The sequence below is a fragment of the Gymnoscopelus braueri genome (genome assembly GCF_963280865.1).
Source record: "Gymnoscopelus braueri genome assembly, chromosome: 24".
NCBI lineage: Eukaryota > Metazoa > Chordata > Actinopteri > Myctophiformes > Myctophidae > Gymnoscopelus > Gymnoscopelus braueri.
The window spans coordinates 2,970,668-2,988,788 of NC_137626.1; the positions used below are offsets into that span (position 1 = coordinate 2,970,668).

The 18,121-nt window shown below is 38.9% G+C and overlaps 1 protein-coding gene across 5 annotated transcripts in view; it reads left to right on the forward strand.

The window, feature by feature from the left end:
• Nucleotides 1-752: 752 nt before the first annotated feature.
• Nucleotides 753-18,121, forward strand: part of LOC308080326 (uncharacterized protein) — a 64,684-nt gene continuing 47,315 nt past the window's right edge. For 2 of the 5 annotated variants that reach the window (XM_080422135.1, XM_080422137.1), the window contains exons 1-5: nt 753-814; nt 9,767-9,867; nt 10,117-10,228; nt 11,514-11,570; nt 15,747-15,863. The gene's annotated coding sequence lies outside the window, so the exon portion shown is untranslated. Of the gene's footprint in view, nt 815-9,766; nt 9,868-10,116; nt 10,229-11,513; nt 11,571-15,733; nt 15,864-18,121 lie in introns of all 5 variants that reach the window. The other 3 variants (XM_080422134.1, XM_080422136.1, XM_080422138.1) reach the window with 3 other exon arrangements.

Below are 18,121 nucleotides of genomic sequence, written 5' to 3' on the forward strand. Positions count from 1 at the left end.
ACAATAAATACAACCTTGAACATTTCAGATACACTGCAGGCCAGACTGTAATGGACCAAGCTTTGATTGGCATTCATTAACCTTACATACCACTCTGACGGAGTTGACCAAATGTTGTGGTTTTTTTTTCATTCCACAGCACAGTCATAGTTAGTAATTTATGTTTCAAAGTTGCTTAGATTTCTACTAATGCTAATAGAATTACACATTTTAAAACCTATTTTAACAAAGATGATATTAATAGTACATTCTTACACCTACGTTATCAATACACATGGTTAGTTATTTTAACAAAATTTAAAAAAATGTATGAAGTTGTGAATCCTTGTCTGAGACAAGGGTGTTTTCTGGCAGAGTGCAAGTTTAGATGTAAAAAAAAAAAAAAGGAAACCAGATCAAAACATTGTATAAATTGTATGTAATTCATATATATATATATTTTTTAATTAGTGTGTTAATGGGTCAAATGTTTTGGTAAGACATGATTTGTCCTAATTCTCAAGAATGGGTGATATGACATCCATTACTATTGCTGTGTGTGTACATGTTGAAGACTGTTGTTTTTGACAACAATACAGAACCATGTAAAGATGAATGTCTCAACAACCAAATGCAAGCAACATATAAATAAATGTATGTATTTTATATTTCTTCCTGACACATAGTTTCCTGTTCAAACTCATTGACGTCACAGATGTTGTTCTTAGTTGAGTTTGAGGAAGAGACAAACGCCCTCAGATGAACTCAGACACTCGACATCGATGGATGTGAAGAAACAGCGTCTTTTCTTTCAACGTCTCCTCTTCTGATGAAGGTAAAACGTCTCTTTGAATTAAGGCTCTGGTGAATGTGTGAATTCACCATCCTATAGCAGGACAACATGTTTGAGTATTATATGGTATTGCATTGCACAATATGAATGTAGGAAATGCTCATAAGAAGTTATATTATATTTATATTGTAATACTTACTGACCAGATTAACAGGTTAAATCATACATGGGCAACTGGCGGCCCGGGGGCCACACGTAGCCCCCACCTTCACTTAATGCGGCCCGCAAGTTACAGCTGTTGCAATTCCTAACATGCAAACATGACCCGCTTTAACTACTTCAGTCTATATTAGTAGCTTAATGACTAGTACTAAAATGCTATTGTCTTTTTTATGTCCAATGTAGTTGTATTTAAGTTCATAAAGTTGTGTAGCTGTGTGTCTCATGGTGTTTAACATGAACATAAGCTGTGTTGTGTAGCTGTGTGTCTCATGGTGTTTAACATGAATACTAGACGCGTCGCAATTCAGGGCAATTGCAGAGTGTGGTTGCGCCGACGCGAGACGCGGGTCGCTGCCGCCGGGACTCGAGGAATACACTGGGAGGAATACCGTCGGAAGCTGCGCCAATTACATTGTCACATAACTCCTGAGATCACTTGTGTTTCATTTTGAGAGGATTGATCCCCCCAACATAAGGTTTTTGCGTCAAACGGTTACATTTTGAGCATTTGTGGCGCCCCCTATGGATCAAAGTGGAAATGCTTTTGGGGATTTGTTGAGTAAACCACCCTTGACATGTGATTTAAATTTGGGATTGTTTCGTTCGTGATTTGTGGCCTTTTTTGTAAAACGGGCCCCTTCCGCTAACTTTGGAAGCCATTTACGGACGAACGGTATGGACTATCAAAATTCTGTTTCGGTCCAGATTATTGCATGGATCCAGAGATCATGTGTACCGATTTTTGTGAAATTTGGAGAAAATATGTGGGAGGAGGAGCTAAAAGTGTGTTTTGAAGAAAATTCAAAATGGCGGAAAATCTATCCTGACGCAAATGGGCGTGGCCTATATGGGGAGTTACGTCATGACCCAAGGAATCTAGGGGAAAAAATATTTTTATTCTACGACCTACGGTTCAAGAGTTATAGGCCAAAACGTAAAGTGGGCTGTTGAGCGCTATGAGCTATGAGCTTGTAGATCTGTATTTTTTAAATCGTGAAAATGTGTGAAAATCTTTGAATATCTTTTTTTCTGTAGCGCACATTTTTTACTCTGTTACAACTTCTGGGGGGTCCCTGGAACAACATATTTTGAGATGGGGGTCCGCGGCCAAAATTCATATATTTTAAGATTTGCTCAAATTTTCACGATTTAAAAAAAATTGCAGATCTACAAGCTCATAGCTCACTCGGTGCCGCACTCGGTGCCGCACTATGAGCTTGTAGATCTGCTATTTTTTAATAGCCAAAGAAATCTAAAAAAGACAGATTCTTTCCCGTCTTAATGGGTTAAAGACCTAATGAAATGACAAATACACATTTAGAGCATACCCACGGTCATAATGAGGACATATCTATAATTATATGCCATATAAATGATAGAATATATAAATATATAAATATATAAATATATATATATATATATATATATATACATACATAAGCAATAATATATACATAAAATATTTGACTATTTAAATATATACTATATTCAATAAATACTGTTTTTGTTGCGGTTTTCAAATATATTTTTTAATCTAATTATGGTCATGATTCACCAGGAGTCTGGATGGCATAGTTCCAGGCTTAAAATAATTAATATCAATATTTTTTAAAATCTCTATGGGAAAAAAATACTGCGGTTTCTATCTGTGGAATCACAAAATGGCCGCCACTACTATGCCCTATATAGGCGTATTGGGGTTGTTTATGTCTGAGTCAGAGTGACGTGACCGTGGTCCTGCCTATATATGGGCGTATGAGGTTTGTTTATGGTTATGTCTGAGTCAGAGTGATGTGGCCGTGGTCCTGCTTATATATGGGCGTATGAGGTTTGTTTATGGTTATGTCTGAGTCTGAGCGACGTGGCCGTGGTCCTGCTTATATATGGGCGTATGAGGTTTGTTTATGGTTATGTCTGAGTCAGAATGACGTGGCCGTGGTCCTGCTTATATATGGGCGTATGAGGTTTGTTTATGGTTATGTCTGAGTCAGAATGACGTGGCCGTGGTCCCAGTGGCGTAACGCAGAATCGCGGGGCCTCCCCGCGGGAGTTTCACGTGAGGCCCACGTGCGCGCGCGTGCATGTGCGTGCACAACATTTTCGGGTCTAATTCGGGTCTAATTCGGTCTAATTCGGGTCTAATTCGGTTCTATTTGACCATTATAAATCAACTTTTTCTTTTTTTTGCTGTAGAAATATTTGTATCAACGCAGGCGGGCCCCCCCCCTGCTGGTGGCCCCCCCGCACCGCAGCACTTGCTGCCCCTCCGTTACGCCACTGCGTGGTCCTGCTTATATATGGGCGTATGAGGTTTGTTTATGGTTATGTCTGAGTCAGAGTGACGTGGCCGTGGTCCTGCTTATATATGGGCGTATAAGGTTTGTTTATGGTTATGTCTGAGTCAGAGTGATGTGGCTGTGGTCCTGCTTATATATGGGCGTATGAGGTTTGTTTATGGTTATGTCTGAGTCAGAGTGATGTGGCCATGGTCCTGCTTATATATGGGCGTATGAGGTTTGGTTATGTCTGAGTCAGAGTGATGTGGCCATGGTCCGCCCGCCGGCCGGCCGGTCCTCTCATTAGTCGGATAATGTAGGATATATTATAATATGTATGAGTGGGTGAACTTCATATCATTGCTGTATAGCAGTGGTTCTCAACCTTTTCAGGCCGTGACCCCCCAAAATAATCATATTTGAACTGAGGACCCCCAAAATAATCATATTTGAACTGAGGACCCCCCAAAATAATCATATTTGAACTGAGGTCCCCCAAAAATAATCAGATTTGAACTGAGGACCCCCCAAAATAATCATATTTGAACTGAGGACCCCCCAAAATAATCATATTTGAACTGAGGTCCCCCAAAAATAATCAGATTTGAACTGGGGACCCCCCAAAATAATCATATTTGAATTGGGGACCCCCCAAAATAATCATATTTGAATTGGGGACCCCCCACCCCGATAAGCACTTGGAATTGTAGGAGTTGAGGCATTCAATTTTCGGTTCCACAGATAAATATTGCTCACAAGCTCACATTTGCAAGGCGTTGTGAGCTTGTAGATCTTGTAGATAAGAAAAAAAGCCTCTTTCTTAGATTATTTGACAATTTGGCCGATTGACCAGTTTTTATAGTATCATTTAATTTGTTGATTACTTTTGATGCAGTAATGGTATATTTCTTTTCTTTCTTTTTGAGCTACTAAAAAGGTGTTAAAAGTCCTTAAATTGTCACTTCACTGTCATCTGGGGACCCCCCCCAAATAAATCATGTAGGGATCCCCCTGGGGGTCCCGACCCACAGGTTGAGAACCACTGTTGTATAGTACCTACACATGACCGCCATCTTGTTTTGACAGGGTGAAGTTTGCCGCTGTGCATGTCGGCGCCATCTTGTTTTGACAAGGTGAAGTTAACGGTTGTGCGTGTGGGTGCATATGAAAATGCAGATAACAGCTCCTTCTTTGTGACCACATCCTCTGCTCTCATGAGAGCAGAGGATGTGGTTACAATGAAGGCTGTATGTCATGTCTAGCACTGAGAAATGACTGATGTTGAAACTTGACCTAACCACATGCCTTGCAAACAACACCTGCCTCTCTGCAACCACCATCTCTGCAGGCATGGATGCCGATTCATGTTGGGTTGATAGGGTACTCAACAACAAGTCACATACACATCAACCAAGTTTTAACCCCTTCATCAGAAATACCTGATGAATGTCAGTTGGAAACATTGTACTTGCAATAAAATACTTGTTTTGCTTTAAGTGAAGACAGTGTGCGTGATCACCATTATTTCCTGTCTCATGCACTGGCTGCCTGCTCCTACACGCACCTGTCCCAGTAGGCATGCAAAATGACCTTTTTTCATTTCAAGTCATACAATTTGATTATTGGCTGATGATGAAACCATAACTGACATAAGGACTCTGCAGATTACAGGGAGAGAGTTTGAATGACAGAAATCTGTTCACAATAACACACGGTATCAGAGCGGGTACATCGTGCATCCTGTGCACGTTACAAAGCATCACACAATAGTCATCCGACCGACACATTTCCTGTGGTTGCTCGGCTTTCTCTTTGGGTGCTCGGGCTTCCCGGCACCCACAGGATGTCTGCAGGTCTCTGCACAAACATACACTGAACAGAGAGAATGTTCTGTTTTCTATGTCAACTGTATGCATGCAGAATGAGCATGTAAGGTATTGTGTCATATCACCAGATGTTACTTATAATCTGGTGAAAACATATGTGTAATCACTGTAATCAAAACACCCTTCATGATAGTTACTCTATACATTTAATTGTTTTTTAATTTTTTTTTTTTTAGAACAGATGGCCTCAGTTTAAAGTTAGCTCCATGTCCTAATCTTTGAAGCTGAATATTATTGTATCTTGACAAAAAGGTCACAGTTGATGGCCCTGGATCTGAGAATTTGTACCAAATAGATTTTCTTTATCACTAAAGTACATTAAGAACTGGAATATAATGAATGTGATCTGAGTGCAGCTTTGTCAGTGATGTGTCACTCCTGTTATTTCCTCATGAGAAAAATATATTTTGTGGCACTGGGGTTCACGCTGGTCCCAAGCTAGTAACTCCCATCATGATTACTGACATGGACTTTGCAGATGACACTGCCCGAGTCTCGGACACAGCAGAGAATGTGAGAAAACTACTACTGGCAGTAGAAATGGAGTGCAGGAAGATCTGCCTCAAGCTCAATGCCAAGAAAACAAAAGTATCGGTATTTGGTCCTGCCTATGGGCGTATGAGGTTTGTTTATGGTTATGTCTGAGTCAGAGTGACGTGGTCGTGGTCCTGCCTATATATATGGCCAGAGGTGGACAGGGTACTCGACCCCAGTACTTGAGTAAGAGTGGTATCTGAACCACTGACTTTACTATGTTTTGGTAAAGGTTCTACCGTACTTTTGTAGTTGCCAACAACGCCATATTGAAGTTAGTTTGATGTTCCAGAGGTGTGTATGAATGGTTGGAGAACGAATTGAGGCGTCACTCCAGTCAGTGAGGTTACTTGCTTCCTCTTTGGCCTACTTGTTGTTAACTAGTTGTACAAACTCTTGTTTTATTTTTGTATTGTTTTATTGGATCTTGTTTAGTCGATACACTTATTTGTTTTAGCTTGTGCTCATTTGATTTTGCTATTTTGTCTCATCTGTTTAAGAAAGTAGGTAGCTGATATATTGCACTTTTACCTTAGCGCTAGGTATACTCTTGGTTGCTTGTTTATGCTGGAAATGCACTTAAGACTTCTGGTGATTAGTAGTTTCGTTCCCTACCTATGTTGAATGCACTTATTGTAAGTCGCTTTGGATAAAAGCGTCTGCTAAATGACTGTAATGTAATGTAATGTAATAGTACAAACAGAGTTCCTATGGACCCTGAGGTCCCTCAGCCAGCTCCACAGCCTCACGGCTTGAAGTGGCACACACAGTTAGTTATACTTCAGTACCCCTGGTTAACTTTACCCCACTACAAGTATAAGTAGCTTAGTCAAAATGTTACTCAAGTAAGAGTAAAAAAGTACTTGCTAAAAGAGTAAAAGTAAAAGTAAATTTCGTATTTTTCACATCAATGAATTGCTGTTATTTTTATATGGCTTTTTTTTTATCACAAGTCAAATTAGTGCAGCATTGGTTCAAAACGAGTAAACTAAATTAATATCTTTATAGCCTAGTGGTGCAGCACAAAATAACCAAATAACCACAAAAAAATCAATTTAAATATACTGTTTTGAACAAACTAAAATATGTCTAAAACCTCAGCAATTCCAATGCAACAAAATAGCTCCTCATCTAAGCCAGTGGTTCTCAACCTTTTCAGGCCGTGACCCCACAAAATAATCATATTTGAACTGGGGACCCCCCACCCTGATAAGCACTTGGAATGTAGGAGTTGAGGCATAGCCGATCTACAAGCTCACAACGCCTCGTAAGCGCAGGCGGTGTGAGCTTGTAGATCAGCTATTTTCTACATTTTTGCCTCCGTCTTATATTATTTCTTATGTCTGAGTCAGAGTGACGTGGCCGTGGTCCTGCCTATATATGGGCGTATGAGGTTTGTTTATGGTTATATCTGAGTCAGAGTGACGTGGCCACCGGCTGGCCGGCCCTCTCATTAGTCAATTCTAATGTAGGATATTATAATATAAATAATAATAAATAATCATATTTGAACTGGGGACCCCATAAAATAATCATATTTGAACTGGGGACCCCCCAAAATAATCATATTTGAACTGGGGACCCCCCAAAATAATCATATTTTAATTGGGGACCCCCCACCCTGATAAGCATTTGGAATTGTAGGAGTTGAGGCATTACATTTTCGGTTCCACATCTAAATATTGTGAAAATAGCAGATCTACAATACATTTGCAAGGCGTTGTGAGCTTCTAGATCTGCTTCTAAAAAAAATCATCTTTCTTATACTGTTTGACAATTTGGCCGACTGACCAGTTTTTATAGTATAGTTTGTTGATTACTTTTGATGCAGTAATGGTCTTTTTCTTTTCTTTCTTTTTGAGGTATTAAAAAGGTATTAAAAGTCCTTAAATTGTCACTTCACTGTCATCTGGGGACCCCCCCAAAAAAAAAAAATCATGTGGGGACCCCCTGGGCCACAGGTTGAGAACCACTGTTGTATAGCACCTACACATGACAGTGATTATTAAGTGTTGAACATGTAGATCTGTAGACATTATGCTCTGTAGACATGATGTGAAAGCTTAAATATTGTGAACATAATGAACATAGTCTATGGAACAGAAACAATCAGTGTTTTAATGTCTCTTCACACTCTGCTTTATTGAGGCATTCAATCAAAGTTTCAGCAACACGTCATTAGGCGAAAACAGCTGATCTACATTCACAATGTGTTGTGCATACAATGCATTGTGAGCTTGTAGATCAGCTATTTTCCATGCATTGTGACATTCTCATGATATGACGATTGACAAAGTATAAATCAGGCTTAAGACACACTAAACAGACACTTAGATCAAGGGTTCCCAAACTGTTCAGGCATTCCACATTTTGGTGGCATAGCAGTAAAACAAAGGTTGAGCCAAATTTGGGTTGAACGTGATTTGTGGAGCTCCCTCTGGTGTTGTGATTGTGGACGTGTTTGAGGTGCATAGTCAAAGTGACATTGGATGAGTGCTCCTGCTAGAGTCCTCAATGTATTCCTACTGACCAGTGAGGAGATCCTGTAAAAGCTCTTGTGAGCTTGTAGATCAGCTATTTGCCCTTTTATTTTGGCAATATTTGACAATTTGGCCAATTTTGTATTAAAAAGGACTTCAAGTCATTAAATTGTAACTTTATAAATGTGCAGATACCCTGTATGTATACGCTTATACTCTATGTTGGTTTGTTTACTGTTGAGTGAGAAAACAATGTAGCACATTAAGCTAATCATCTGGGGACCCCCCAAAATAATTTGGTTGGAAACCACTGACTTAGATGGTGCGTGCATGTGTGCGTGTGCGTGCGTGCGTGCGTGCGTGCGTGCGTGCGTGCGTGCGTGCGTGCGTGCGTGCGTGCGTGCGTGCGTGCGTGCGTGTGTGCACACACGTCCTTTGTCAGTTAATCGGTTCAGGAATATGAAAGAAGACATAATTATCACAGGTTGTTTTCCAATCTATAGTTTTTTGATGTGAACACTGTATAATGTTATTGAGGCATCTAAACACACTGTATAATGTTATTGTATAATGTTATTGAGGCATCTAAACACACTGTATAATGTTATTGAGGCATCTAAACACACTGTATAATGTTATTGAGGCATCTAAACACACTGTATAATGTTATTGAGGCATCTAAACACACTGTTTAATGTTATTGAGGCATCTAAACACACTGTATAATGTTATTGAGGCATCTAAACACACTGTATAATGTTATTGAGGCATCTAAACAGCGACATGTATAGTTTCTGGCACCGTTGCCGGATTGTGTGAGAGATAAGCAACCAGGTCTAGGAAAACAAGCCCAAAAGAAGCAACTAGGGCACTAGGCCATTATGAGCACTTTAAACCTATATACTGTATACAGTACATTGAAAATAGCCGATCTACAAGCTCACAACGCATCGCAATGGGACGCGTTGTAAGCTTGCAGATCTGCTATTTTCAAAAAATCTTGAAATAAAACGTGGAATATTTGGAATATTTTTGAAACATTCTAACAACACAAAACATTTTCAGATGGGGGTTAGGGGACAAATACATATTCATTTGGGGGTCCATGACATATTTAAGAACCACAGGTTAAAATAATTAAAAAATGTAATTGTGAAGTAAGCCCAAATAAGCAATTAAGCCCAAAAAAATACACAACCCACAACTACCAATATTCATAAGCAACTTCACAGAAAAATAAGCCCAAAGTCACTTATAATAAGCAAACATGGCAACACTGGTTTCTGTCTCGGCAGTATCACTTACTTTGTGCTCTTTAGATGGCTCAATAAACTTATACAGTGTACACATCAAAAAGCAACACAGCAGAAAACAATGTGTGATACAGTATGTCTTCTTTTATTTTCCTGGGCCGAGTATTTCACAAAGGTCACAGTCGTTCAGAAATAGTGTTTGTTCTAAGCTGGTCCACCTGGCTCTCATTGACTCCAATGTATTCCACGGAGCCAAACTGCAGAACAGCAAAATGACGTAGATGTCTGTACCTTCTTTTTACATATCTTGCCAAACACCAACTAATACAGAGGTTGTTAACAGGTCCTGATGTCCTGATTGGCTGGATGTTTAGTCTCGTCACCTCCAGACCCGCCCACAGTGCTGTCTCCACATGTGCTTTGTGCTCATGAATATGTAAGCAGGTATGTGATGTCTCACACCTACACTATAGAGACACACGGCCGGAAGCGGAAGGCCTACAAATCCACGCCCACTTTTGACACTCGGGGTCCGTTAGAACGATGAACTGCAGCAGCTGTGTGTGTGTGTGTGTGTGTGTGTGTGTGTGTGTGTGTGTGTCTGTGTGTGTGTGTGTGTGTGTGTGTGTGTGTGTGTGTGTGTGTGTGTGTGTGTGTGTGTGTGCGGTTCCTCCCAAACACCAACTAATACAGAGGTTGTCCTGACGTCCTGATTGGCTGTTTTTTCCTCGAGTCGCCTCCAGACCCGCCCACAGTACTGTCCCCACCTGTCACATGTGTTTTGTGCTCATGAATATGTAAGCAGGTATGTGATGTCTCTCACCTTTGCTATGTTACTGTCACACTGGCTTAAAGAGCAGGGGTCATCACTATGTCCTTTATTATCAATAAATAATAATGCAGTGTATCTGAAACAATATTTTTTCATTATAATGTTCTCATTGTGTTCATGTAATGTGCGCTGAAAGCACTGACGGTACTGATAAGACCCAATTATTGAACTCCCAAACATGGTATAGTCTTTAACCATGCTGCATTGATACCTGTATAACACCAGGTTTATAGGATACTTTAATTAATGCAGAAATACTATCATTTTAAAACCTGTATCACATTGGCACAGACACAATGGCACATCAGGAGTCCACTGATATACATTCAGTCTAGGTCTGTGTATCTGGTAATATTATTGACCGCTCATTATTATTGTCTGTGGCAAATAGAACATCTGACAAAAATGTTCATCACAAGCCGGCATGGTGATGAACCCAGTAGAGTGTGTTACAGTATGTTCTGTAATAAATCATAAACCACTCAGTCATGTAAAACAATACAATAGCAACCACAGAATCACACTATGACACACTATGGATGTAGAACATCCATGACTATGCAACGCACTGATCGTCTGGAGCAGGGGTGATGCAACTGTGATGATGCAGAGGGCCACTATATTTCACACTCACTCCAGAGGGACACATTGCATATACTGTTGGGCAGAAACCTCTTATCTCCATATTTTTACTTTTTTCGTAATTAATGCCCTACTTCGTCATTCTATGTCACACAAAATTTGCAAAAATAGCAGATCTACACGCTCAAAACGTGTCACAGTGCGATGTGTTTTGAGCTTGTAGATCTGCTATTTTTGCAATTTTTTTTTGGATTCCTGAAAAGTAACATTTTTATTTCATTTAAAATGCATTTAGTTATACTTACGTTAACTTTATGAACAAATACATTGGACATAAAAAAGACAATACAAATGTAATACTAGTCGTTAAGCTATTTTTTATAATTAGCTACTTTTTATAGTTAAAGTGGGTCATGTTTGCATGTTTGGAATTGTAACAGCTGAAATCAATAATATATCAGTATTCCGATATTAACCTGCGGGCCCCATTAAGTGAAGGTGGGGGCCGCATGTGGCCCCTGGGCCGCCAGTTGCCCATGTATGTAATTGTCATTATATAATAATGACAGTGATTCAGGGAATTAAATAGGTTAGATACTCATTGCAAGATCACTTCAAACAACTGTGTCTGGACTTATGGGTCAACATCTATATAATGTATTGTCTTTGTTTTCAGTGATGGACAGATAGAAACACCAGGTAACAACAGATGTTACTGAAGGTCATTCCATTGGTGAGTCATGCATCGTCTCAGAGCTGTTTGACAGATACACATTTACTTCTTTAAGTGAACAAAACAGCCTCACCTCCCCAGGACTGAAACACACCATTTCACACAACCTTCTTTATATTAACAACAATCCATGTTTCAACTGAACCTAGAAATAAATATCCAACATCTTTTTCTAGTCAGGGGATATTAGCAGAAAGATTTCCAATCTTGGAATAAATTCCTTACCAAAAAAAATATTCACCAATGTGTTTGTAAAGGTGTCTAGTAACACATCTCACAAAGACTGAAATTCAGTTTCCCTAGGAGAATTTTTGACAGCTGCTGAAAGTTGGGGTACCCACCATTTCCCTGCATTTCCATGCAGGACAAAAATAATCTAATTTTAATTCTGTTTTAAGTAGCATGTGAGGGGTCAAACTAGGGTGTTTTTATGATTCTGAATCCATTGCAAGCATTTGTTTTGCACCAAAACCACTCCTTGGGCTAAAAACGGCCATAGCCATCCTTGTCCAGGTATACTTTTTGTGCAAAAAGCCCATTGAGATTGGGCTGTTTTTAGCCCAAGGAGTGGTTTTGGTGCAAAACAAATGCTTGCAATGGATTCAGAATCATAAAAACACCCTAGTTTGACCCCTCACATGCTACTTAAAACAGAATTAAAATTAGATTTTCTTTGCCCTGCATGGAAATGCAGGGAAATGGTGGGTACCCCAACTTTCAGCAGCTGTCAAAAATTCTCCTAGGGAAACTGAATTTCAGTCTTTGTGAGATGTGTTACTAGACACCTTTACAAACACATTGGTGAAGATTTTTTTTGGTAAGGAATTTATTCCAAGATTGGACATCTTTCTGCTAATATCCCCTGACTATTCTAATTGAGTTTTTGTTATATGATGTGGGTAATGTGCACCATCTAGTGGACTCATTGTACAACTACACCACCTGATGTGTGATTTCTCTGCTGTAGTTTTAAACTGATTCATCATCTCAGAAGTGGACTGACCACTAGGTGAAGAACATGTTAATACAGACTGGATGTAGTAAATAAAGCACTTATTCCCCAGTAGGCTATAGAGTTTACATTATTCTAAGTTGTTAAGGTTCTTTGTTATATTGTTAAACCGTTCTGTCCTTCATGACAGCAGTGGATATAATAACTTCAATCAATCAAGATCATCTCCATTCACCTACAGTCACTGTATATGTGTGATAGTGTTTTATTATAGTTCATTCACCTACAGTCACTGTATATGTGTGATAGTGTTTTATTATAGTTCATTCACCTACAGTCACTGTATATGTGTGATAGTGTTTTATTATAGTTCATTCACCTACAGTCACTGTATATGTGTGATAGTGTTTTATTATAGTTCATTCACCTACAGTCACTGTATATGTGTGATAGTGTTTTATTATAGTTCATTCACCTACAGTCACTGTATATGTGTGATAGTGTTTTATTATAGTTAATTCACCTACAGTCACTGTATGTGTGTGATAGTGTTTTATTATAGTTCATTCGCCAACAGTCACTGTGTGATAGTGTTTTATTATAGTTAATTCGCCAACAGTCACTGTATATGTGTAATAGTGTTTTATTATAGTTGTATTAAATGCAGTTCTAAAGTTTAGCTTTAGAACTGCCTCATGTAACACTTGTGATAATACAGTATGTGACCTGTAGAGAAGATTATGACACATTATCCAGATATGTATCCATTTCCTTTACATGTCTGCATATTGCTGTGGAAAATATAATAACAAAGACTGGATGGAGTCATCTGGAGGAAGAGATACAATTTTCTTACGGGACTTTGATGGAGATGTATTACTATATATATATATATATATATATATATATATATATATATATATATATATATATATATATACTCTATTATTGTAAATAATTACAATCATACAGTGCAGAGAGAACCATATATGGCCTCAAAGAGACTAGGATGCCAGGGGCCTGTTTCACGAAACCTAGATAGCAGATTAACCCGGGATTTATCAACTATCCTGGATGAATTTATCTTGGTTTAGCCATGAATCGGTTTCATGAAAGCCGAGTTATCTAACCAGATTAATTTAGACAGTTATCCTGGATTGTTTTATCCATGACTCGGTTTCATGAAAGCAATGCCACATTAGTTACCATGGAGATTTAGCTGGTCCAGACCAGGCTAATAGCCAGGTTTAACTAATCCTATTGACTTTACTGTTCATTAAGCAGTCAATCTGATCACAAATCAATGGGTTTTTCCACACTTATTCAATTCTTATGTGTTTATGTTGCTTGCGTAGTTTATGACTACTTAAGCCCTATATACTTCATTATACATCTAATAACAAATATATAGGCTGCACAACCTCATCATGACAGCTTGTGAGCTTGTAGATCGGCTATTTTCACTATTAAAAAATCGCATTCTGTACATTTGTGAAAAAAAAAATAATATCTAAACAAAACAATAGATCAAGATATGTCTGCAAAGTAACCTTGGTCAATCACTAGCATCCATCGAAAGAAAAGGTGTCAAGAAGGAGTATAGGGAGAGTGAACTGCAACGGGAGCAAGGATGGAGAGGTTCTGCCCTGGCCTCCATGCCTTCGGCCTCGCAGAGCCAAAAATAGGCGGTTTATTGTGTAAAAAAATAATAATAATCCAATTAACCGAATTATCCCCAGTTAAAAATCGCTATAACGATAGAAAGCTATAAATGAAAAAAGAAATAACACTCATTTTTTAATTATTATCATTATAAAAAACAAAGTTGTCCTTTAAGCTGATCTACCGCACGTCCAAATTGACCCTTTTTCCTGCGATTTCATTGTCTTCCCTTGGGGACTCCACACACTCTAACACCTTCTCCCCGCACAGCGGGACACCATTTTCTTTTAGATATCAATTAGCACTTCAATCCCACTCAGACCCCACAGGTAGGCTATGCTTCATTTAGCTTAGGCCTACAGGCAGAAAATTTTAATCTAATATAGGCTATAACTGGGAATTGTTTACGGGAGGAAAATATTCCCAGAAACCTGGCCAGTGGCTATACCCACATCATTAAATACCAGCAGTTCAGTCGCTTTTACGCTGTAAAAAATAATTCACGGGTAGCGACAGAGTAAACAATGTTTCCTTACATAGATTAACATTTCAAAGTTACATTTATGCCTGCTGTCTGCAGCCAGCATCTGTCTCAATGTGCACAGATGGTTTTAGTTTTGTTTGCCTGATTTACTTTTACTTCTGTAACTGTGTTTAGTATGTTCAACTTCTGTGTGTAGGTCTGAGTTCTGTTAGTCTGTTAATTCCACAGGTGTTTGTTGAGCATCTTATTTTGTAGTAATGTTTGTTTTTATCTGTTACCGGTGTCTGTTACATGTTACTTTATGTAAGTTAAACAGATCAGGAAGATGCAGGACTCAGTTGTCAGGAACCAAACTCCATGCTTTATTGTAGATCTCATCACAGCAGAGAGAGACTAGTGTCTCCCTCCAGGGCTTCCCCCATCCCCCCCCAACACCAATGTCTTACACATATTTATACTGGCAGGATGGTACACAAGAGGTAACAACAGATGGTCACTCCTTACATGGGCTTTATTCTATAACTGACTCACCCAGAGTCAGTATGTTTGAAATAGGTTTGCATGAGTCGACTGTTTGTAAAGGACTTTGTCAGGGAGAGGAGTTTAACAAGGAAGAACAGGTGATGATTGTTGCATCTACTAATACATTCAATTAATCAATACCACAATGACTGTTATATGAATTTTATCCACTACACTCATCCCACTGATTATTGGTTCTTGTTCACCTGTGTTCTGTTAGTCTCGTCCAATCCTGTGTTGATTGTACTTTGAGTTCACCTGTGTCCTGTTAGTGCTGCGTGTACTTTATAAACTCCCCTGTGTAATTAGTTCCATGTCTGCTGCTCGTCCTGCATTTGGGTCCTACTTCACACTCATATCCTGGCAGTGTTGTGCATACGATGCGTTGTGAGCTTGTAGATCAGCTATTTTCCATGCATTGTGACATCATCATAATATGATGATTGACAAAGTATAAATCAGGTTTAAGACACATTAAACAGCCACTTATTTTGTGTGTGTGCGTGCGTGTGTGCTCTTCCTCCCAAACACCAACTAATACAGAGGTTGTCAACAGGTCCTGACGTCCTGATTGGCTGGATGTTTTGTCTATAGTCACCTCCAGACCCGCCCACAGCGCTGTCTCCACCTATAACGTGTGTCATGTGCTTTGTGCTCATGAATATGTAAACAGGTATGTGATGTTTCACACCTACACTGTTAATGTCACACTGGCTTAAAGAGTGTTCTAAGAGTGTTTTAATGTAGGCTACATTAAATCATACACTTATTCATACATCATACAATCATACGTAAGCTCCATTATGGAGCGAATGGAGAGGGAGAGACTCAATCTCCTTGTATGACATCACTTCATTGTGTTTATGAATACATTAATTCCTGATGGCTTTGAACTCATCAACATTCACACCTTTGTATTTGTTTGAAGCAGACATCAATGTCTTTTTTTTAAACATAAAAATAATGAAACATTTACTTTTATTCATTATAATGTTCTAATGTGTTCAGGTAATGTGTGATGAAAGCACTGACTGTACTGATAAGAGTCAATTAGTCTCATGTTTTCTTCAGAATAGATATAGGCCACAGATTTAATTAATGCAGAAATATTGCAAAACAAAAATGTTGCATCACAAACCGGCATGGTGATGACCCCTGAAGAGGTGTTTAGTCTCTCTTCTTATTCTATTGCTTCTTATTCTACTTTAACAGTTTGTTTTGGGAATTACAGAGTTCTAGTAAAGTATTAACTGAAATAAACCATTAATCAGTGAATTACTTAAACCCTCCTCTCATCTCATCATGTCATCTCCATCCATCTGCATTCTGAGAGGATTTGAGTTCCTGCATCAACGTGTGTGTGTGTGTGTGTGTGTGTGTGTGTGTGTGTGTGTGTGTGTGTGTGTGTGTGTGTGTGTGTGTGTGTGTGTGTGTGTGTGTGTGTGTGTGTGTGTGTGTGTGTGTGTGTGTGTGTGTGTGTGTGTGTGTGCGTGCGTGCGTGCGTGTGCGGGTAGAGAGGTGCTAGTGCATTCCCATAGTTATATAGAGACACACAGGGACTACAAATTTCACGCCCACTATTGAGACAGTGCACCCACGCGAGGTCCGTTAGAACGATGTACTGCTGCCAATAAGATCTCTATGAGAGGCATTGTACAGTACTGTAATTTCACTGGTTGACTACTGAGGCTGTAGCGTTTTTTTTGTGTTCTAATAATGTGTCCCATTTGTTTTATTTGTCCTTTTTAATGTGACATACCTGCTATATCTTAATATGCAACCCACAATATACTATAATAATATACTCCATCAGTGTGTCAAAAGTTCTAGCATCTGAAATCTAAAGTTCAAGTGGTCGCATGGAATATACATCACGGACGCATCCCTTGAGGTTTTCAATACCCAGATCTCATGTATAATTTTTATAGGCTATTTATTTTGGACAATTATCCAAACAGCTTCTTGCAAGACTATTTGTATATTAATACTAACCTGGAGAATTCAGTAGTTGAAAATGTCGGGATATGTCACTCCTCCATTTAATTGGGTTATTTCCCCAACTTACATTCAGGCAAGTTAATACAACAATGGTAAACCCACACGTTTTAATTTTTCCATGTACCGTCGGAGCTCTGCAGTAGGTATAAATTAATATAAGCCTATGACATGTTCAAAATATAGACATGATCAAAGTCAGTTGGGTTTGGGATGAGAATTCTCCTCTTCAAGGTCGACGTTGGCGTTCGTAAAGACAGTGATGTCACTGAAATGCGACTACTTGTCAGTCTGCCGTCTCTCCTCTGCTACATTATGGGTAACCCATTCAAGTGACAAATTAAATGTGAAACACAAACTATTGAGAAAACAAGAAGATATGTTGATAAAGACACTCTATACATGTGGAAATATATTTTATTCAACTCTATATCATCTCCAGTTCATGTAGAATCATTTTAAAAGTAGGCTAACTCTCATATTAATCTCATAGATTGACAGCTGCAGTACATCGTTCTAACGGACCTTGCGTGGGTGCACTGTCTCAAATGTGGGCGTTAAATCTGTAGTTCCCGTGTGTCTCTATACCTCATTGGCCTCTGACGGTCATCACGGCCGCCATATTTTGTGGGGAAAGCCGCGCCTCCTAATGATGTATGTCAATTAAAGCAGGAGGTCTCTCCAGTATTAAAATCATCGTAACTTGCAGAATTCTCAACCAATTTTCACGTGGTTTGATTTGTTATAAATGTCAGACATGTAGTTCAGTATGATACAGGGTAAGTGGTTAAAAACAAAATGTGGGTTTTCATACCAGAACAATCTTACAAAGTAACAGTAATGGTTATAAAACAGAAAAAAAGAGTTTAGTCTCAGGGATTTCTATTCTATACAACCCAGACATATTTCTTGCAGTTATAGCAGCTTCCCTACATA